Below are 24,757 nucleotides of genomic sequence, written 5' to 3' on the forward strand. Positions count from 1 at the left end.
ACCATCTACTGCATCTGCCATGCCGTTCTGTACCACCACTCATCCATATATCTTTATGTACATATTCTTTATCCCTTCACACTTGTGTGTGTGTGTAAGGTAGTAGCGTGGAATTGTTAGGTTAGATTACTGTTGGTTATTACTGCATTGTCGGAACTAGAAGCACAAGCATTTCGCTACACTCGCATTAACATCTGCTAACCATGTGTATGTGACTAATAAAATTTGATTTGATTTGATTTGATTTGAAATTGCACCCTAATCCCTATAATGTGTACTACTTTTGACCATGGCCCATGCAAAAGTGCATTGTATAGGAAATAATGTGCCTTTTGGAACACATCTATAGTTGCATATTAAAACTCATACAAATTCTGTGTTTGGCCCGGAAAACATAATGAATTCCATCAGATTTTTCCAAACGAGTCAATGTACTAATTTACCACTCAATGTAAATGTTCTATTTAGCCATAAGAAGTTCATCTCCATTGCTATATTTCTGAGCTTGGTATGTAGGTAACTAGGACTAGAACCTACTGTATCTATATTGAACCATACAGAACTAGATGTGCAATCCATATTTGAGGTTGTAAAGACCTTTCAATGTAGTTGCAAATACTATTTATTTTTCTTTCAAAATTAACAACATACCTGTATGGCAAGATACGCGTATACATTACGGTATACATTGTGTTGTTATTTTTGCACCCGTAACTTAATTCATTATGTATGCATACCAATGCAAAACATTTGCCGGGCCAAACACAGAATTTCTATGAGTTTTAATATGCAACTATAGATCTGTTCCAAAAGGCACACTATTTCCTATACAATGCACTTTTGACCATAGCCCTATGGGCCAGTCCCCCCCTTAGTAAATAAGAGTAAGTGTGTTGATCAGCATCCCAAGAAACAGGAGTAGCTCAGCAGCAATGTTTCTTTCCACCCTGCAGATGGCACCCGCCCTTCCGCATCCCCCCGCCCTCATTTGATTCCATCCCATGTATAAAACACAATGTGGGGATAGGTTTGACGGACCAATCCCATCTAATATGCAACTCTTTTTTTGTTGTTGTTGCTCATAAGTTGCAAATGGCTTCATTAAAACAAAAGCACTACCATAGGGACCACATAAAACATGCGGCGGCTACCTAATATGGTATTTATGACCCGGCTAAATGTAGAGTGAATTAAACTTTAAAGGATAGCAGTCAGGTAGACTTCCGACGTTTGTAAAGGAATGTCCATTAGCAAGATGAAAGAAGGAAAGGAAGGGGCATTCCCTGGTGATTGTGGGGAATGTCAGTGTGCAGGGTGGTTTCGGAGGGGCGTACTGGTACCTATGTGCACCTACTGCCATATTTAATACAAATATATAAAAACAGCCAGCCTGACAGGCCCACCTGCCCAGGAGGGGTGTGGTGCCCCTACCCACTTTATATATTGAAAATAATTCAGGTATAGTACCGTCAAAAGTGACTTCTCTCTTTCTTTTTTTGTGGGGTTTCTCGGTCTCTGTGAAAGTTTCATCTGTGGTAGAAAATGTATAAATTGGTATGTGATATAGAGACACGGGGAGGTATTTGCTTCTCCCCTCTCTCTCTCTCTCTCTCTCTCTCTCTCTCTCTCTCTCTCTCTCTCTCTCTCGCTCTCTCTCTCTCTCTCTCTCTCGCCTCTATCTTTCTCTCTCTCTCTCAGTTGTATTCTGAAATCACCCCCCACCTCTCCAAAACACACAGACACACATGCACACTCCTCTACCTTTTTTTCCATTTAAGAGCTTCACAGATGGACAAGGTTTCATTCTTGTTTGCACGACCTTTGTTGAATGTAAAATTTTGTGACACAAAGTGGTAGGGGTTTCATATTTATTTAGCATTGACTGCATGGCTCCAGGCTTCTGTGACTGCACGATGGCTCAGTTAGCAGCACCGGAGGCATCCCATTTGAGACAACCTGAGATCACCACTCTCCTGATTAATGCATAAACCATGTGCTCGCTTTTCACAGATAGACAGGCAACACTAACGGACTAGACACTTTGAAGAGAAGAAACCCCGTTTCACTGACGGGGAAGACAAAGGGAGGGGCTGCCGTCTTCACTGATAGTCCTGGGGTATTAAGGAAGTAATGTATTTACTGGTACAGTTACACGAGAGATCAACTGCGTATCTATTCTACAGTATGTAATGCCATAAAATAGTGGCATGTTGATGAACTGAACAGATTGTAAGACACTTTTCCCATTGTACTATCCCATCCCAAGTGCTTAGAGGGGATATAACAACGTATGAAGACATTTCAGGCCGCAATTCCCGCCACACATCAGTTTGTGGTCTAGTGGTAGAGTACATCTACAGGATGATAAGATGTTTTTTGTTTTTTTTACATCTTTACTGCGTTCCAAATGGCACCATATTCCCTTTATAGCACACTACTGGTCTGGTCTAAAGTAGTGCACTATACAGTGAAGAGGGTGCCATTTGTGATGTAGCCCTCTTCTCTTACAACAAGTGACCTGGGATCTGGGAAGTAACCACAACAAGACATGGCAGGACCTCACAGTTGAAATTTGGCTGTATGTGATCTGAAGGACAGATGTGATCTTCTTAAATCACTTCTTCATACTAGCATTAACGTCCCTGAAGAGTTGAAAAACATATGTTGGAATGAATTGATGGTTTTAACAGAAAGGAGCTTGCTGTTTTTAGAACCAGAACGGACCCTTTTTTAGTGAGTGCTAAAAAGGGAACCACCTGGATTGGCTACAGTGCTCAGACAAAAATGACTTAGATATGCAGTGTATGCACTGCAGTTCATTACTGTGACCAACCTCTATTATTTGAACGTTTCTTACATTACGCAAATAAGGTGCATCGTTATTACTCTTCTCAATCATACCATAATAGTGAGAAAAAAATGCAACAACTAATATACATTTTTAACATGCAGCACTTGCAACCATGCCGGTGTACAAACTCGTTTTATGTCAAATACATCCCTTTTCCCTCAGATATCTTCCTGCTCCTTATTAAGTGAACTAAATGTGTATCAATTCTTTAGTACGCCACTGGCTACATAGGTAAAGATGGGGACGTGTAGTGACAAGGGAACGGCATCAACACAACAGAGGTAGCTAAGGAGAGACAACCGACAACCTCTCTGAGGCTAAACGAAATGAGGCTTGTCAGGCAGCAGTTGGTGCTGTAATTATAATGGGTGCAGTGAATATCCAGGGGATTAGAGAAGAGACACATAATGGAGGAAGTACTAAGAATTTGATAAGCCAAGCTGGGAAAATAGAGGGAAATTGAAAACACATTTTGTCAAGGTTTGCAGAACAGAACAACAGAAATGTAGAAAAGAGTAAGACGTTTGTGCTATCACGTTTTCCCATCTTCATTTCAGCCCTACTGTATCTTATTTTAGATTGGAAAAATGCATTATTCTGATTATAAAAGTGCAGCATCTGATACTAAACTATAGTTATTGGGAATGTCTGCATAGGTTAAAATGTATCTAGGTTAGATTGTCCCTTACAGTCCTCCACTCAACATAGAGAATAAGTCACTGTCAATCTAATCCTTCTCCCCTGAAGTGTTAGATCAGGTGATTGTTATAAATAGGACAACCTTCCATCAACTCAGTCCAGTCGAGTTCCGTGACAGGATCGGAATGACTGATGGCTGACTGTGATGTCACTCAAGATCACCACACGGTTGTTTGAGGAACACTTGTTAGAAGGACTTCTGGATGCATGGCCTGAAGACATGAGAATGTGAGGAGATGGTATGCTTCTGTTTTCTTCAGAGAAATGTTGACGGTCATTTTGTGCAGGATTAGCAAAGGTCAACCAGGCCAATAGGCTTTAGGCAAAGTAGGTATTGCACTGTTTGTCATATAAAAACAGATGGAAAAGACATGTATGGGCTATGTACAGGTAGGAAGATTTCCTGCTTTTCAGCTATCTGTCTACAAAAAAAAGAAACATTTAGGGCCACAGATTAAACCTAGTCCCTTTCAATTGGGATTCTCCGGTGATCATGATTTTTAGTCCAGGAGTAGGGTTAACATGGGTCCTGGTAACTAAGGGTTAGCCTGTCTGGTCATAGAGCTGGTAAACTTCACTTACTTCTCCCTCCCAGGTGGTAAAACTCTTAATAAATAAATGTCAAATTTTAAACTTCATAACAGGAAGCCATGGCGATCAAAGGCTGTTTGAACTCAGGACCAATTATAATAGGAGTAGTTACAGTTTGGAAATTCAAATATTTATCAAGGAGTAATCCTGACGCCGTATCAGTTTCATAACTTGGGCAGTTTTGAGACAAAGGTTTTGATCAGTCTGACAGTTTCCTATACATACCGGTGGTGGATAGGAACACACGCGGCTCCAATGCGGCCACATGTGCAGTTGATTAGAGGGCCAAATTGTTTATTGAGCATCCAGATGAATTTAACATGGCACCACACATTGAACGGCTTTGACAAGTCATGGTTCAATCCCACTCACACACTCGGTTCCTTTGAGGCGACGAAACAAAATGTCAAACACTTAGATAAGGCCAAGTAAACACCAGTTCAGTTGTTGCTCTTAAGCATTTTCCTGAAACATTGTCTAGTCGACCTATTTCTACAGTTGTACAGCACCGCCTGCTATTCTATTCCCTCTGTGTTCAAAGATTATATTTGTCCATTCTATTAGTTCCATTCTGCCCCATTGGTCTAAATTATGTCCGGCACATTTAGTCTAATCAGTCCGGGTTAAGGAAAGGTGGTGCTGTGAAAGGTAAACTACAATGTGGCAGCCAGGTCATGTCTGATAAAAGCATAGATATAGATACAGATAGATATATACTGTAAATCTATAGCTCAGCATTTAGTCTGACATGTTCCTGTAATTGTTCATCTAGAAACATATAAATCTACCCGAATAGCTTCCTACTGCCGCTAAAACCTTGCTGCTTGGTATGCAATGCAACTTCTTCAGCTTCTCTCCCCTTGTGTGGGCTTGGGCAGATGTTCTCAATGCGGAGATCAATGAGGGGTATATTTCAGTGCCTTTGTTCCCTTCTGTTCTCTCAAACCGGGAGCGCCATTTGTTCCCTTCTGTTCTCTCAAACACGAAGGGCCATTTGTGTAATAATTCAACAAAGTTACACGGATGGCGTGCACGCGACCATTGGGCTGCCCCGGTTGAATCCCTGTGTGTGATGCCACTGCCAGATACACAGAGAGAGAGAGGATTAAACACTGCTACAGTCAGTCCTACAGGAGGGGTGTGTTTGTGTCTGTGTGTGACTGTGTTGTTTGTGTCTGTGTGTGACTGTGTGTGTCTGTGTGTGAGAGGAATGGGAACCAAACGCCACCACAGCTATCACCGCCACGGCCGCCACATCACTCAACTCCCATCCTCTCCTCTTCAGTCCCTCAGATAGCTACGGCCTCTCTGATCTGGCCTGGCATTCCATCAAGTGCCCACAGATAAAAGACAATGTGCTAATCCACCCCGCCATCTGAAATGTATCGTTGTAAAGTATCTCAATTTGCTACATAATCTACTCCCTTTTATCAGATTAAATGGATATTTTTTTGTTCAAGCTTTGCCTGGTTGGTGTCAGCGACTGAGGCGAGTGAGCCTCTCTCTCTGATCCTAAATCATATTACAGTCAGTGGGTCTCTTTTCAATTTGGTGGCTGTGAAAAACCTCTCCCCTTTACAATCTTTGTAAAGGTTTTCATTTTCTTGTTGTTGTTCTTTTTTTTGTGAGGGTTGTTGGCACATTTTTGTTATGTTGTTGACAGCACGAGGAACTGAAAAAGGACGCAGACGTACTTATAATGGATGTGTAGCTACCAATGAAGATTGATTTATGTCTAAAAATACTGAATTGCCACCTATGTGTAGACTTTTTGTACATTACCAATTTAACATTCTATTTGATAGACGTTGATAAATGCACAAAAGATGCAGGGCAAATCTGATACTACGTTGAAACAGTCTAAACATTCCAACACACCGAGGTGTGTAAAGCAAACGGTAAACAACCATGATGCTCCTCTCCTCCCCTCCCCTCACGTCTAACCCTAACCCTGATGGCTTCATATCTAATAACATCATTCATCTCTACGTGCCGGCATTTGGTGACACTGATTCATGGCGCTCACATGCAGGTCATCTGTTAAATGAGATTTCCGAGATGGGACAATGCCACTGACCCATGCTTTGTCCATCTCACCTCCGAGCCCTGACCCCTGACCCAGGATACTGCTCAGCCACTGTCACCGACACCATAGTCAGTCAGGTTCCCTTAATGGATCTCTGTCACCTCTAGCCAACCATGTTTAAACTGGGGAGACACAATATGGGGGAACCGCTGCCTCTCCAACCTCCTGAGGCTAAAGATGGTATGGAATAGGAGTGTGGCAGTAACAGTGACAACACACGAAACAAAGCTTTTAGATGGTACATTTCAAGAATGTACACTAACGGTCAAAAGTTTTGGAACTCCTACTCATTCAAGGATTGTTATTAATTTTACTATTTTCTACATTGTAGAGTAATAGTGAAGACATCACAACTATGAAATAACACTTATGGAATCATGTAGTAACCAAAAAAGTGTTAAACAAATCAAAATATATGTTATATTTGAGATTCTTCAAATAACCACCCTTTGCCTTGATGACAGCTTTGCACGCACTTGGCATTCTCTCAACCAGCTTCATGAGGTAGTCACCTGGAATGCATTTCAATTAACAGGCGTTCCTTCTTAAAAGTATATTTGTGGAGTTTCTTTCCTTCTTAATGCGTTTGAGCCAATCAGTTGTGTTGTGACAAGGTATTGGGGTACACAGAAGATAGCCCTATTTGGTAAAATGCCAAATCCATATTATGGCAAGAACAGCTCAAATAAGCAAAGAGAAACGACAGTCCATCGTTACTTTAAGACATGAAGGTCAGTCAATCCGGAAAATTTCAAGAACTTTGAAAGTTTCTTCAAGCGCAGTCACAAAAACCATCCAGCGCTATGATGAAACTAGCTCTCATGAGGACCGCCACAGCAATGGAAGACCCAGAGTTACCTCTGTTGCAGAGGATAAGTTCATTGGAGTTTCCAGCCTCAGAAATTGCAGCCCAAATAAATACTTCACAGAGTTCAAGTAACAGACACATCTCAACATCAACTGTTCAGAGGAGACTGCGTGAATTAGGCCTTCAAGGTCTAATTGCTGCAAAGAAACCACTGCTAAAGGACACCAATAAGAAGAAGAGATTTGCTTGGGCTAAGAAACATGAGCAATGGACCTTGACTGGTGGAATTTTGTTCCTTTGTTCTGGAGTCCAAATTGGATATTTTGTGTGTGTGAACGGATGATCTCCGCATGTGTATTTCCCACCATAAAGCATGGAGGGGGGGGGGGGGGGGTTATGGTGTTGGGGTGCTTTGGTCGTGACACTGTCTGTGATTTATTTAGAATTCAAGGCACACTTAACCAGCATGGCTATCACAGCATTCTGCAGAGATACGGCATCCCACCTGGTCTGGGCTTAGTGGGACTATCATGTGATTTTCAGCAGGACAGTGACCCAACACACCTCCAGGCTGTTTAAGGGCTATTTTACCAAGAAGGATAGTGATGGAGTGAGGCATCAGATGACCTGACTTCCACAATCCCCCGACCTGAACCAAATTGAGATGGTTTGGGATGAGTCGGACGGCAGAGTGAAGGGAAAAGGAGCCAACAAGTGCTCAGGATATGTGGACACCTTCAAGACTGTGGGAAAAGCATTCCAGGTGAAGCTGGTTGAGAGAATAGCAAGAGTGTGCAATGCTGTCATCAAGGCAGAGGGTGGCTATTTGAAGAATCTCAGATATAAAATATATTCTGATTTGTCTTCTACAGCCTTCTACAGCCCTAGATAATGAACCATTGTGTATGGAATGGCCTTTTTAATGCATATAGACTATATATACAGCCAGAGTACAGCTGTTTATCCACACATTCTGTATGTACTGTATAGTCAATAATTGAGTCTCCAACCCCTTGAGTGGTTAGAGTAGCACTCTTGTTACAGCAACAGAGGCGGATGGATGCTCTGCTTGGTGTGTAGTGCACTGTGTGTGTGTGTGGTGTGTGTGTGTGTGGTGTGTGTGTGTGTGTGTGGTGTGTGTGTGTGTGTGTGTGTGTTGTGTTGTGGTGTGTGGTGTGTGTGTGTGTGTGTGTGTGTGTGTGTGTGTGTGTGGTGTGTGTGTGTGTGTGTGTGTGTTGTGGTGCGCTGTGTGTGTGAGCATACTGTGCACATTCACTTCACATGAGACGTACCAGATCGTGTTATTATGCCTGATCAATGTCAACCAACTGCTTTGTGGATTCTTTCTTTGAGGAGATAAAATAAGATATGTGTATTCAGGCATTTTAAATTGTCAGACTCGGCCTTAGTGATGTTTCGTAGAGCATAGTTATTATCCACACATTTGTTATTTTTATGGACCGTTTTTCTTGTTGGCTTGGTCTTTCTGTTGATGCTTTGCTATTCTTTTAAAATGTCTCAGTAATGTCAAGGATGTTAGGAGAATTATATACATGTTTCTGTAGTAAACCCTTTCTGGTTGGTCCTGTATCTGTATCTGATTTCTACACTAGCTAAAAGTATCCCTCAATATATTGACATGCGTCGTCGGCTAGATTTGAAAGGTGCCAACTAAAGACTGCGTGTGTGCTTTCAGATCATCAGGGCGTCCGACGAGACGAGGATCGAGCGAGCCGTGTCCGGGAAAGCATAACCCAATCAGGGAAGTACGCTGCTCGTCACGGGGTGGCCCTCGCTGCGGAGCGCTGCACGGCAGAGCGGAGTGGAGAGGAGCACAGTGCCAAGCCAACACTAAGGGTAAATATTTGTATCTCAGTGGTAGACTCGCGTCACTGAGGTCAGGCGTCTGGAATCTTCTCATTGTTTATAAACTGCTGTTGTTACAGTTGGGCTTTTGGGAAAAGTGCTACGAGAGACCAGAGGACTCCCGGAGGGAGAGAAAAAAAAGAGAGAAAAGAAAATAAAGAAGTGTGAACTACAATGAGATGAGCAGTGAAATATGCACACCTTTACAACACCAAGCTAGTCCTGAGAAAGCCTAATCATATCTTATAATGGCAAATAAGAAAAGAAGGAGAAAAGAAAAGATGTGGAAACTATAGAGAGAGAGAGAGAGAGAGTACAGAAATATGCACACCTTGTCAGAACAAGCTATAGGTCATAAGTCATCATATGCTACAATGACAAATCACATCTCTGGCAATCATAGGTTGAGTTGAGAATAAACTGTGGATTATTATTACTGGAAATAATACCGTAGACGTTTATTTGATTGAGGCATCCCTCAATCAGCTGCTCCTTTCTAGGTACAGAGTTGTAAGGAGCAAGCTTTAAGTTATCATACGCTTGCACATCTTGTCTCTTTTGAGCATTTGAGGTATATCTGACTTGTTCCCCCTGCCTTCTAGACATTAGCAAGCATCAAATCCATCCTATGTTAGAGTTAAATTACCTATCTGGCATTATAGGTATAATGGACTAAAACATCTATTCTTTCGGATCAAGTACAACATCCAAGGTATGTTTGACTCCTCCTCTCTCCCATCTAGGAGAGTTGCGTTGTAAGCGGTATATGCAAGCATCCAGATAAGTAATCATAAGCCATAATGAAAAATTATACCTATAAGAGACTAAATTGAAGATTATGACTGAAAGGTATAAGTGTTTTTGACTTATTCTCCCTCCCTTGTAGGAATAGAGATGTGAGGCCAGGCATTAGGCAGGGTGTTATGAATTGTCATGTTTGATTGGGGGTTATTACCTCTGTCTGTATTGTTCCTGTATGCAAACAGACTACTCAGGTAATGCTGTGATAATCGCTCTGGAAGCCCCCATCTGCTCCGGGGGGGAAGGATAGGTGAGGGATGGGGGGAGGCGGGGGAGGTGCCCTCATTTCACATCCCATTTTCCCAGGTGCTGATGGGACGCCAGGGGGGCCAAAGTGCTCCCTTTCATTTACCTAGAGAACCTCTAACCTGCATCCCAAATGGCACCCCTATTCCCTGTGTAGTGCGTTACTTTTGACCAGGGCCCATAGGGCTCTGGTCAAAAGTAGTGCACTATTTCGAGAATATTGTGCCATTTGGGACGCAGGCATGCTCTGCTCTACATATTCACAACCATGATGTGTCTGCTTGTATTGGTTAATGAGAGGAACCCAGCTGCTGCTGAATCAAGCCATCCACACTGCCACACACTTAAGCAATACATTTGTATATTGGCTGACTACCAACCAACCTGACTATAGTAGGCTCAGGCTGGTACAATGGGTTCATTGCTCAGATGGTGTTAAGAATACCAGTGAAGATATATAAACAACCTGGCTATTATATTTGGCACTTGGATATCATCCAGGCTCGTATTCATCAGGCACCAAACAGGAAAAAAACAGACTGAAACAGGGAGGGACTAACTGAATTTGTCCGATAAGAGAAACTCATTTTCATTTTCTGTTGCAAAACATTTTGCTACGTTTAGCCCCAGTGTGCCCTCATGAATACTATCCAGGATGTTATTGTTGGTTGGATGAAGGATAGATAGGGTGTGCATAGTGGGTCGGTCTGTTTCCTGCATAACTGTTTCTGAGAGGCGATTCTCTGTGGTTGTAATTACAAGTCATTAATTGATAAGGTGGGAAAGCTGCATTGATCGGGTGTCAGCCGATAAGAGCACAGCACCTCAGCACTAATTACCCTTCCGTTCTGCCATGTCTGGTTTGGTTTCATCCACTGAGTTGTTTGCGTCCCAAATGGCACCCTCTTCCCTATTTAGTGCACTACTTTTGACCAGACCCATATGGGTCCTGGTCAAAAGTAGTGCACTGTATAGAAAATAGGGTGCCATTTGGGGTGCATTCTTGGTGTACGGCAAGCCAATAGCATACACACAAACACTGCAATTATATTCTACCTGCAAGATCTATAAGAGGATCTACGTCATATTTTTTTCATGCTTTAGATTAGTAGACTCTCTGGTAGTATGATTATCCAAAATATATATTAAAGATACCCATGTGGTAATGATTTACTTTGACTACATATCCAAAAGCATTTTCTGAATGAGTTACAACAGCTCTTAATCGCATTAATAAAGGTAATGAAATATATCCATAGCATATCTATTTAGTGCATTCGTGTCATGGTACGCGAAAGCTCGTATTTAGGTATCGTAATAGATGCATCATTACAATGACAGCGGAGTGTCATCCTTATGGCTGTTCTCAAAAGTGTGCTTCTGCCATACCAGTGTTATTGACAATGCCTAAAGGCCAAACCACGTTTGGAAAATGATGCTGTACCATTGCCCCATTTCCCCCATTGGCCTGTATAGGCCCGTGACTTACCTTCTTCTTCTCACTGATGTCAATAGTGCATAAAGATCCTCACAGGGTTGAATCCTTAGGGCAAATTTTATGGATCAAATAAATTGTGTAGTTGAGGGTCCTAACTCCTTATTAACAACCCTTAACGTATTAACAACCCTCCTCCGCATCCCAATTAAGTTGGCCATACTGGTTTGTAACGCACACATGAAGGGTATATTCATGTATTGTATGCAGTCAAAGTAAAGTCAAATATATTTCCCCATTGATAAAGCATTTGTAGCTAAGTACTTCATGGTAATTAACTGTGTAGTTTGCCACTCTGATCTATAACACAAACCTTTTAAATTCAATTTTCCAGATGTAGCACAGAAAACAATTGCCGAGGACATCGCCAAAGAATCCTACTATTGACATTTTTAAGTTGGACTTTTCTGGAATAGATTTAACAAAGATTCCTATTCAAAGCATTCAGATTCAATTCCCCATTTCAGACTCATAGCAATAACTATTTCAGTGAGTAAAACACAGTGGTGTAAAGTACTTAAGTAAAAATACTACTTAAGTATTTGTAACGTCCTGACCAGAGTTCTTATGTGTTTTGCTTGTTTAGTGTTGGTCAGGACGTGAGCTGGGTGGGAATTCTATGTTGTGTGTCTAGTTCGTCTGTTTCTGTGTCCAGCCTAATATGGTTCTCAATCAGAGGCAGCTGTCAATCGTTGTCCCTGATTGAGAATCATATATAGGTGGCTTGTTTTGTGTTGGGGATTGTGGGTGGTTGTTTCCTGTCTTTGTGTTTTGTCTGCACCAGCTAGGACTGTATCGGTTTGCCACTTTTTGTTATTTTGTTTTGTATCGTGTTCACTGTTTATTTTGTCGTATTAAACATGTTGAGCACTGGCTACGCTGCGTGTTGGTCTGATCCCTGTTTCCCCCACCTCTTCTAGTGAAGAGAGGGAAGGCTGCCGTTACAGTATTTTTGGGGGGTATCTGTACTTTACTTTACTATTTATATTTTTGAGAACTTTTACTTTTACTTCAATACATTCCTAAAGAAAATAATGTACTTTCTACTCCATACATTTTCTTTGACACCCAAAAGTACTCGTTACATGTTGAATGCTTAGCAGGACAGGAAAATGATCCAATTCATGCACTTCAAGAGAACACGTGGTCATCCCTACAACCTCTGATCTGGCAGACTCACTAAACACAGATGCATATTTTGTAAATGATATCTGAGTGTTGTAGTGTGCCCCTGGATTTCTGTAAATGAAGAAAACAAGAAAATGGTGCCATCTGCTTTGCTTAATATAAGGAATTTGAAATGATTTATACTTGTACTTTTGATACTTACAGTAAGTATATTTACAACCAAATACTTTTAGACTTTTACTCAAGTAGTATTTTACTGGGTGACTTGTACTTTTGCTTGAGTAACTTTCTATTAAGGTATCTGTACTTTTACTCAAGTATGACAATTGGGTCCTATTTCCACCACTGGTAAAACATTCTAACACAGGGTGATGGAGCTAGATAGCATTTCCCCCTTAGTCACTTACAGTATGTAGCCTAGCTAGCTACTGTAGCTAGTAAACAACTAGCTAAGCCCCTGGCAATGTCAACACGTTTTCCAACTCAGTCAATAAACGTTACAAAATTGTCATAAAACTCATAACACATGTAGTTAACAATAATAGCTATCTCATTGTACTTTTGCGCGTTATAAATATTTACCAAAAGGACAAATTAAGATACGCATGCTGTCTTTACGTGCTCGTGGGAAGTTGGAAACTGGGAAGTTGGAAATCTGACATGATTGTTTTCAAGTGCTTTTGAAGTCGGAACAAATCTTTAACCAATACGATTTTAGCTAGCTTCATAAGCTTGCTAACATTGCTAATAATTAAGTTTTCAACTTGCTATATGGTCAGACTAGCTAAGTTACTGATATGTTGTCATCTTTTGGTTGAAAATGTAAAAGGTCAGTGGTGAAACATCACAACTCTGGAAATCGGATAACACAATGTTATTTGAGTTTCCCACTTGTAATTCCGACTTGGAGGGTCAATCAAGTGACATTTCCCACTAGGAACTAGGAGCTTCCGATAACTCTGATAGCATGTGAACGCGGCAAGAAACATCATGAAGTTTTTTCTATTTTGACTACACAGGAGGAGAACGTGAGAGATGAGAGGTCAGTGAAATGTCACTTCCTGGGTGATCTCTCGTGTTGACAAAAATAATTAACATAAAACGAATTAAACATTTAGTTGACCTTTTTGTAAACTATTTCATGACTGACATACATTTGCACATTTAGCTAAAATAACAAAAATAGCAGCCAGAAGAAAGCTGGGCTGTCATCCGCAAGTGATATCACACTGACCTTTCACCTCTCCTCTGCAGTCAAAATGAAAGCAACTGCTTTCTGTCTCCTAATTTGTCCTGTTTTAAAGAGTTTGTAATGTGCCAAAATACAATGTAAATAGTGAAATAACATTGTTAACTAAATGCTTCATGAGTTTATGATGATTAACGTGATAACATTGTGCCAGGGGCTTAGCTATCTAGCTAGCTACATTAGTGAATATGGGGGAAATTCTATCTAGCTTTACCAACCTGCGTTAGTACGTTTTACTCACAGTCTGAAATGGGGAATTTAATTTGAATGCTTTGAATATGAATCTTTGTCAAATCTATTAAAGAAAAGTCCAATTGAAAAATGTAAAAAGTAGGATTTTTCGGCGATGTCCTAAGCAATTGTTTTCTGTGCTCCACGTGGATGTTCAAATTCCCTTTATTTTTGATAAATGAGGCATGTATATGAAGCTTTATGAAGCTTTATGATGGGGAAAATAGAAATGAATCCATAGAATCCATATATACATCTTTAATGTTAGTGTTATAGATCAGTGGCAAAATGCACAGTTAATTACTGTGAAGTGCTTAGCTATAAATTCATTTATGAATGGAAAAATAGATTTGACTTTACTTTGACAGCGTAGAATTCATACATAGACCCCCTCGCATAGACTAGTATGACCAATTTAGGCCTAATAAATACACCATTTTATCCGTAAAATGTACCCTGTGGTGATCTTCATGCACAATTGACCTCAGTGAGGAGAAGAAGCAGAAGAAGGAGAAGAAGAAGGAGAAGAAGAAGGAGAAGAAGTAGAAGGAGAAGAAGCAGAAGAAGGAGAAGAAGAAGAAGGAGAAGAAGTAGAAGGAGGAGAGGTAGAAGAAGTAGAAGAAGTAGAAGAAGAAGAAGGAGAAGGAGAAGGAGAAGGAGAAGAAGATGAAGAAGAAGAAGTAGAAGAAGAAAAAGAAGAAGGAGAAGAAGAAGAAGGAGAAGAAGTAGAAGAAGGTACATCACGGGCCTATACCGGCCAGTGGGGAGGTGGGGCAATGGTACAGGCCATATATCAGCATCATTTCCAAAACGTGATTTGGCATTTAGGCATAGTCAATAACACTGGTATGGCGGAAGCACACTTTTGAGAACAGCCATAATGATGACACTACACTGTCATTGTAATGATGCATCTATTACGATACCTAAATTTGAGCTCTTGCGTAGCATGACATGAATGCGCTACAGGTATGCCGTGCATACATTTCATTAACCTTTAATAATGCAGTTGGGACCTGTCGTAACAGGTTCACAAAATGCTTATAGATGTGTAGTCAAACTAAATCGTTACCCAGGAAACACATGATATTATATTAATGATGATCCAAGTCATTGCAGAGCTAAACAACGCACAGGCAAATCATCATTTAAAAAGAAGAGCTGGAAGCAACAAAAAAAACATTGAATCAATCTGGACGACAAAACATTTTGGAGATGTCAAATAGAGTCCCGCGGTGCGTGGGAGGAGTATGCACTGCACCGCAGTTGGTGGAATGAAGAGAAAAAAAGATGAGAGGGGAAGAGAAAGCTGACCGGCTTCATGGACTGTTGACTTGCCTTCCAAGGCTTTTTAGCAGAGCTATCATTGTGAATTTCCTTTTTTGGGTAAATCAGACCGGTGGAGCAACAGAACACCACCAGGTATTCTGGAACTGCTCTAGAATGTCGCTGAGAACTCCCTTTAATGCAGTTCATTTCTGAACGTGCACAGAGTGCTGTCAGTGAAGTGATGACAGGCAGGACTTAACGTAGTTAACATGGAATTCCCTGAACAGCAGAGGTTCGCAGTGAGAGGGAGGCCCGGCACTTAACACGGAGACCGTCGGCCAGACAAAGCCTAGAGACGAGAAAGACTAGCGCTAGAGTCTATCCGCTGTACAGCCTAGTCTAACACACGATCCAATCACCCGGCTTCAATTGTGTGCCCAGGCAGGCATGATAATAGAGAGATTTCCTCTCTTTTACTGACAATGCAGCACAAACACTAAACGCCAAATACTCCCTGTCCTGTATATGCCTCCAACAAAATAAAACCAACTGACTTAAAATAAGCTGGTTTTGAATATTGACAGTAAGTTAATGAATGGCAAAAGTGAGCACAGGTTGCAGTTGTTCAGATCCGTAAACGTGATAAAGTGCCATACGGAGAGAGAAGTAAATAGTGTGTGTGAGTCTGTGTGAGAGGGTGTGTGTGTGACTGGCCTGTAGATGGGGCTGCTTTCTACACTTATCTCCCCTTGTCCTCGTGTTCACAATGAGTCCATTGTTCCCCGGCCTGACCCCCAGTCCTCTCTCCCCTCTCCTCTTGCATTTTGCATTTATGTCAATGTATACCTCTGTGTAACTCCTGCCTCTGAGTGGGTTAGATGGTCTGTTGATATGTGGCTTTGGTGGCGGTGAGGCGGGGGAGAGGTGGGAGTGGGAGGATGCTGGGGTAGAGGTGGGGGAGGCAGGGCAAGGCCCTGGCTGAAGAGATGGTGGCTGGGTGGGAGGGGGAGGGGGGGGCAGTAGCACAGACAATTCCCATGACATTCTCTGGCTTTGTGGAGCCAAGAAAACTTTCTTCTCAGGAACACCTAATCCTTGGGCTCGGGCCAAGTACCACAATCTCTAAGCACAACGGACATGGGCCACTGGGGACACTTAAGAGCTTTAGGTGTGTCTCTCTCCCAGCTCGACCACAGCCAAGCATGAGGCAAAGGCAAAACGACCAAAGAAAATAAATTATGTGGGCTGCAATTTTTGAGCAATTATAAGGTACTTGTGGCATATTTGAAGAATTCACTCTGGGTTTTACCCATAATGTCCTCCTGCTTTTCAGAGGTAGTTATTTTGTGCACACTTTTATGATATAATACATGAAAAGAAATTACACCAAGCCAAGGGCCCTGTTATCACAGACAATTGTACATGTGTGACTCCTTAACCCCCAAAATCAATGCAATGATTTATACCATTTCAAATGCTCTAATTTCACCATTTACAATAATTCCATAACCTCTAAACTCTCCTTTTTAGTGCATCGWTGGAAAATGAGTGTATTAACAGCTTCTCTAATGCATGTAAGGAATTGCATACAGTATTATGGTTCTAAAAAKGACTTTTTAAAAGCTTCTAAAAGGTTTGTAAAAATGATTCTGCCTAGGTACACTATTCCATTCTGTTATCATCAGAGTTGTAAATGTTATTTAAATGCTGTGTAAAACAGAACTGGATTTTTTTCTCCATCATTGTTCAGTCTAATGGAATAATCAAACTTGCTTTGGGCAACTCTATATAATGAATTATTAAGGTTATGGAGACATTTAGCCTACCCCAGCTAGGTCTGAAATAAGTGAGTTACCTTACTGCCTAGATGAGCCAATTGGAATTTATTTAGCATTCCAGAATCCTCTCATCCAACCGAACCAATATGAATCGATTACCACTATCTCACCCACTTGTCTTGTGATCGCTTTCATTTTTTAGCATCACTATTTTGTTACAATTCTGAATTAGAAAAAAAACAACAGTATCTTTCCAGTTTGTCAGTCCCAGATGTATTTCATGTAGAACAGTCAAGTAAGGGGATTAGCAGTATCTAGTTATACGCTTCTGATAACTCTTATCTCTGGGGTTCCCCAAAGCACTTTGGTGCTACGTTGACCTGTTTTCCAGACTTTATAATCGTACCTCAGTGATTTAATCATTTAACCATGTATAATCTTACCCCCTTTCTAATTTGCCAAATCCTCTTTCAATTTCCTTGTTGCAAATTTCAGCGGCGCTGCTGTGAAAATGACTTGTTTCTCCCACTTAAGATTAGCCCATGGTCTCTTACATTGGATTGGTTTGAGTCTTGCAGGAAGTTTACATGTGTAAAAGGTGAAAAATAGGTTCCGATTCAGAGCAATGCAATCAAGGACTAAATCATTTTAATAATACACCATACATGGTGGATGACAAACACTGAGGGTGCGTCCAAAATGGCACCCTTTTCCCTCGACAGTGCACTACTTTTGACCAGGGCCCATAGTGGTGCAGTGCACAATGTAGGAAATAGGGTACCATTTGGGATGCAGGCTGAGACTGAGACTGAACAGGTACATTGGATATTTACAGACGTTTCCCTCTCATGGGAAGTGAATAAAGGCTATGTTATACTCTGGTATTTACATTAAGCAGGTAAACATTAAACAACTGCAGGATCCTGTATTCCTTGGAGGTTTACACAGCGTAAACGCACCACTTCCTATTCATTTAGCATGATGTAAACAGATGATACACACCAAGAAGACACAATAATTCATTAAAGCAGGAAACTGTTACCTTTGTCCCTTTGCCCTCTTCACAGGGAGGTAGGAACAGTCTGGGTGCTGGTGGCTAGGTGGGTGGTGTTATTGTGTACACGGTAATGTTATAGTTTGGGTGGTGTGATGTTAGTTTGGCCCATGAGCTATTGACAGTTTGGATCTGTTTGGGGTTTGGTAATAGCCTATATCATGAACAGCCAAGGCACATAAGACATGTATACTTTGAATCTGAGCCCTCCTCACTTCATCATACAATCTATCAATGCAATGTTTATGCGTGTGTGGTGCGTGTGTGCATGTGTGTGACGTGAGAGAGTGTGTGTGGGGGGGGAATGAAGGCTGCCATGTAACTTGCTTCACATCTGACACTCGACAAATATAGTTTGGGGCAATTTTCCTTTTTCATGTACGACTACACAGCACATCTCAAATTAAAAGCACATTATTGTTATTGACAAGGAAATACATTGCATTAATATCCCCAGTTCACAGTTGCCAAAAATGTGTACACATTTATGCATAAATTAACAGCTAGGGCTGTTTCAAATCAGTAGCTTTAGGCCATGATCTTGAACTGAAAAAAAAGACAGTTTGTGCCTTAATTTAATTCAACCATTTGATTTGATGTCTGCATGAAAAAAAAATGAACACATTCTTAATTGTTTACAAAAACACCTACATTTATAAAGTAAGAAGTTATAACAGAGAGATTGATTTTGGTTCCTCTTCATTGTGAATCATGATGACAGGAAACGATAGATTAAACCAAACAATTCCCCTTTTTTCTTTACCAGTAAAACATAAAACAGAAGTCCTACTCAATCATCCACTGAGGTGAGGACTCATTTTGCATGAAATAGATCCTATTTTTCTGTGCTTGTTTGCCATTGTAGTTTCAATAGTCTCAAATGGCCACTAAATCCTAAAWTTTTTTGCAGTGCAGGGTATCTGTCTGTGCAGTGAGGCTGCTCGTGCCACTAACCTGTCCACTAACCTGGTTGTATTTGGCGAGACTCCTTGACTTGTATCCCAAATGGCACCCTATTCCTTATGACCCTGGTCAAAAGTTGTGCACTAAATAGGGGATAGGGTGCCATTTGTGATTAACACCTTCGCACTGGCGGTAGGCTAAACAGTGGCTTTAAAGGCGGTAGTGTCTGAAAGACGATATAGGGTTCTGGAACCCCTATCAGATTTAGAGCTCCGGTAGTGTTAGCAGACTCTGATGGGCTATGGGCCCCAGCTTTGCCTGGGGATGGCTGCTGCAGGGCCGCAGCTGTTCAGCCTACCCTCAACAGGCTGCATGGGCCTGGGTTAGGGTGTCTTCTTGTCTTGTCCTGGAACTCTGATTGACTGTGGTTCTCTGGCTCTGTTTACACAAGCAGCCCAAAGTTGATCTTCTGCTCAATTATTGGTATTTTGACCAAACACATCTCCAGCTCAGAATTGGSCTGCCTGCTCTGAGGTTCCATAGAACAATCAGTTTGTTGTTGATCCATTGTTTTATTACTATACGGTACAGTGCAGCATCAAGGCAGGCTATCATTGTTTTGTGATTTCAAATTTGAATATTAATAACATGGGATTTTATCTGAGCCTCAAGTTACCCTTTCGAGATCACATTTACTGTTGTATTTTTACATTTGTGCTCACCAGTCTGCCAAGCTTCGATGTGTATGCTTCTCATTCACTTTCTAGTTCAATGTCACAGGAAATGTTCAAACCTGGGATACACGCTGGTCAGTTTCCTGTGTATTGTGTACAGGGCCTTGACTCTAACATTGAAATTATTGAGGTGAATGGCTCTTGACCCACTTCCTCTATGCTTAAGTCTTGGCTATTGTTGAGCACAGCGTAAATGACACCAAAGTGCTGATTTAGAAAATATACGATTGCTCATCAAGGTCTCTAGATTATTTACTGTAAAAGGCAAAGCTTTGCTGTAGTTTGCCCAGCATTTCAGCCTGCATGGCCAGAGCAAGGGGTCATAGACAGATTGTTATCCTCCCCCATTTATACAATGTAAAYACAACCCCATGTATATTCTGTCTCTGTAATGCTATTGCTAACATAACCTGCACGTTACAAACATCCTCGACATACTTCATCAGGCTCATATGCCAAGCCAACCCCACACCACCCCTCCCCACCCTAGGGTTTCTCAACCAAAAGGTGCTTCCTGCTGCAGTGAGTCAGGCARCCAGTGGCTTGTAGCTTGTAGCCACCACAGAGAGCCACAGGCGTTTGTCTCAAATGGCACACTATTCCCTACATAGTACACTACTTTTGACCAGACCCCAATGGGTCCGAGTCAAAAGTAGKGCGCTATATAGGGAATAGGGTGCTGCAACCTCACTGCCCTTCCTGTAGCACTCAGTGAATCACCAACTGACACACGGACACACCGGGGCCAAGATGTCAGGTGAAGTTACATCAGACCCCCGGCTCAGACCCCCCGTCTCTCTCTCACCGCCACCACCGCTGCCGCTGAACGAACAGGTAATCAGCCACAAACCTGATTGCTCACTTCAGCCGTTATGCAGTGACCAGACGCTTCAAATTACACCGTCGGATCTACTCTGTCAGCCAGGAGGTGGAGAGCTRCCTGGCTCCCTCCCTCCTCCCTCTATTGGTCTCTGCCCTCCAGTCTCCCTTTAACACAGAGTGTGAAAGTAACATTTCTCTTAAGTGCTTAAAACATCTGTAGCAGCAGATCACATTGTGTCTTGGGGTTTATAACTGCTTCCTCTTGTTACACATAGTAAATGTAACACATTGGCTTCCAAGCTAAACACACTGTCAAACACACCAAAGTGTACAGCAACCATAGACCCCAGAAGTGATAAAACAATGTGTTTTACGTGTTTACATTATTCTTATTCTTATGCATTCACTCCCTCATTTGCTTCCTCGTTATGTGATATAGCAAGAGCAAACATTTAAAAATAGGTATTACACAATTAGGTATACAAAACAGTGAACTCTGCACATGTCCTCTGTGATGTGATCCACTGGGCGGCTCCCTGTTTTGTATGTAACTCATAACTGAGGAGGCTCTTCCCTTCCTGTCTTCCTCTATGTGTCCAGGGACACTTCGCAATATGCAGCCTAATTTGTTAGCAGCAATAGGGGCCTCACTCTCCGGTCTCCTCTGTGCTTCCCAGTGATGTTTGGAGGACGGGCGGGTCTTGATTTGAGCTCTCTAAGTAGTCCCTTCCTTTCCTCCGTCCTCATCTGTCTGTCAGATATGTTGCTGCTTCCCCCCATGCTCTGGTGCACATGTTGCGTGGCAGGCAGAGGCCTCAAACAGTTCCCAAGGAGTGACACACTTTTTTGTTACTGTTCTGGCTCCTCGAAACTTATTGAACTACTCTGTACTCCACACTTCTCCCTGGCCTGTCAGAGAGAGAGAGAGAAGCAGGCAGCTCGGAGAGAGAGTGCAGCATGGTTGAATAACAGGGCTAACTAATAATGCTGGAGTCTCGTGGAAAATGTTGTGGATGGAAAGAAGCCAGGTTGGCGTGGTCAGCAAATTGTCCTAAATTAGATTTGTTCTATCTTTCACTAGTACAGATATCTTTCAATTGGATTGATATTTGTTAACCGTTTTAGGGTAACTAAAAGGCAAGGATCTGGGATATTTCCTTCTGTTGAATGGTAATTAATGATGTATACTTATTGATTCTGTAAGAACTCAGTATTGTGGCTTTTGAAGTAAAACATGCTAAGAAGACTGTATGAGGATTTCAAACAGTACTTCGCCTCCATCCATCGCTCCATCCCCCATTCCCACCCTCCAACCTTTGCTGTGTGATGCCTGTAATTCTGAGGTGTCTGTGTTGAGTGATTAGGTGGTGAAACGCCGCATGGCGCCGTATTGCCATGGTAAAGGTGTAAAACACCGGAGGGGGTCGTGTGAGAGGTGGGCTTGGGGGCGGCGCTCCGTCAAGCAGRCAGGTTTTATTTGACATTATCTCCGCCTTTCTCATGGGGCTTTAGCTCCAAAGTTCCATCAGCTTTTTGTCACGGAAAAATTACAGGAGTGTCACCCCTCTCGTCGCTGCTCATTCAGGAGTGATCCTCAATTTGAACGAGGTACATTTTCATGCAAATACGGTGCCACAATTTCCAGCTCTCCTCTAATAGCTTCTTACAAATGATGTGCCATTACAACGAGCTTTATTTAAACAAATTTAATACGCCTTTAATCAAGCCCGGGAATGTTTTCAAAGGTCACACACCAAATCAGGCTAGCTGGGTATATAACCTATGAGAGTGTTAGCTTAAGGGGGGAAGGAGAGAATTATTTAATGGACAAGTCATTTTAAGCAAATCTTTATTTACATTTTTCTTCAGTTATTACATTTTATTTCATCACACACTGCAAGGAAGCCCCCCACCCCACCACCCCACCCCTTGCTCCAATATACACACGTTTTGCTTATGAAGTCATCTAGGCAGAGAAGACATGAGCAGATGAGCCTAGCTTTACAACAASTGACAATACAGACCATGATCCTTTGTGGAGGGTACACAGAGCTATTCTGTATACATGTGTACAGTTACAGTACTGCACACAATGAATACATTAGTACTGCTACCTGTATTTTAACGAACACCCTCCTATCTGCTATGTAATACATTCATAAATAAATATAAATGAACATTCATTAAATGTACTTATTTAATGTGTGTCTGCTGATACATTGGATGCTACAGTGGATGCTTATGCAATATCTGCACACTCATTTATGTATACTCTGCAATTCTTTCTATTWACACATTTTTTACAAACGTTACAATGATCCTTTTGGATGTATTATATGTTTRTCCTGCTSCAGTGAAGTCACTTGCAGTGACCTCCGAGTCTATGAACAAAGCAATTTGAATGTAAAGCACATACTGTATATCTGCATGGGCTACCCTGACAGTGTAGGCAGGATATATTTCAATGTGTAATAGTAGGAGTGGAGCKTATTACCTCTGGAGTACATGTGCTTTGACCCATAAGGTGGATTGTTCTCCTTTACTCCACCCCTGTTTTACATATGCTGGCTCGCAGCATTATAGTACCGTGCACATATATAACTTCCCAAAAAAGAGTAGCTTTTTAAACAGCAAACAAGCCCCTTACTTTACAGTATGTAGATAGACTACTAAAACCTACTGTTCCTATTTCCTATTCTGTATAACCCAAAGGTAAATCGTTTATTCTGTATTATTCATATTATTCTGCTTTTGGAGTAATATGTTTGCTTGTTTACGGTTGGTTGTTAAGTTGAATGTGAGTCAGGATTATTTGATTTGTGTCATTCTTTATGTGTGTAATTGGCCATTGTGAGACGTGTTCCTACTGTAGTACGTGCAGTGTCTTCTAGTTAGGTGAAATCAACAACGTTCGAGGTTGATAGGTTAACATAACCTACAGTGTGTATGATTCTGAATGAAATACCTCTGAAGGTATTTTCCAGGAGACAATACTGAATCCTTGCTAAGCTTTCCGTGTGCAGGAGCTGAGTATCTTAATTTTTGGTTAACCCATTCAGTGCTAATGTCTTTTCTTGGGCTGGCATTTACACAAAATGAATTGCTTGCTTAGACACAGCTAACTAAATAAAAGTCAGCAGGGGCTGATAGTATGAAAAATGGATTTTCATTACCGTTTCATTGATTCTAGTAAATAAGGGCCCGAGGCCCGCACAGCAAAGGCTGCMAAACGGTAATAATTTAATCTAAGGTGACACAGACCAAAATGTATGTGGACAAAAATCATCCCTGAATATTAAACAAGTGCCCGGAGACAAGGGGAAAAAGTGTTTGCGGGCGCATTTAAAATGTATGCAGATTGCTGTCTAACCTATTTAAAAACAGAAATTAGAGATTCTTGTCATAAATCACATTTGCTGCCATGGATATGCCTTGTTATGTTGCTGTTTAACGGGCAACCTGAAAGGTTAAAGCACTCGGTGCATTAAATTGTACAACGATAATTAATACTTTTCTTCTGGCTATTTATAAATTTAAAAAAATAGAAAATGGAGTCAGCTGAACTGTGACAACACAGTAATTTTATTTTAGCATGGTGAGGATGGCAAAATTAAACCAAAAGCAAAACATTGAAAGACCCGGGACACTTTTAAATAACAAGATAAGAGTCATATTAAAAATATAACTACATTTCAGTTTTTATTATGATTTGTTTAAGGTGGGTTTTACCATGAAATTAATAGCTTGTTCATTCCTATAGGAATAGTTTTCTAGGAGTGTATTCATGTACTTATCTACTGAAGCGTCTAGATAACATCCATCCACGTGAATCTACTGCAACATCCGTCTTACCTGTGGAACATACAGTACTTCTAGGTTAGCTAATTGGAAGTCAATAAGAGCACGGCCCCTAAAGATAACAGCAAATAATCTCTGGCCTGTTACGATGGTTAGCCCTCGAGCCGGAGGACTCTCTCGGGGTGTGTGTGTGCTGTCACTAATTAGTAGCTGTTAGCAGCAGAAACTAGTGAGAACCTACTAATTTGACAAGTCTATTCCAGAGGTGTTGACCTCTTCACTAGCGCCTACAGCAACAGCGTAGAAATGACACTTGCAGAAAGAAGTGTAAAACTACCTGGTTACATC

Source organism: Salvelinus sp. IW2-2015, linkage group LG27 (genome assembly GCF_002910315.2).
Source record: "Salvelinus sp. IW2-2015 linkage group LG27, ASM291031v2, whole genome shotgun sequence".
Lineage (NCBI taxonomy): Eukaryota > Metazoa > Chordata > Actinopteri > Salmoniformes > Salmonidae > Salvelinus > Salvelinus sp. IW2-2015.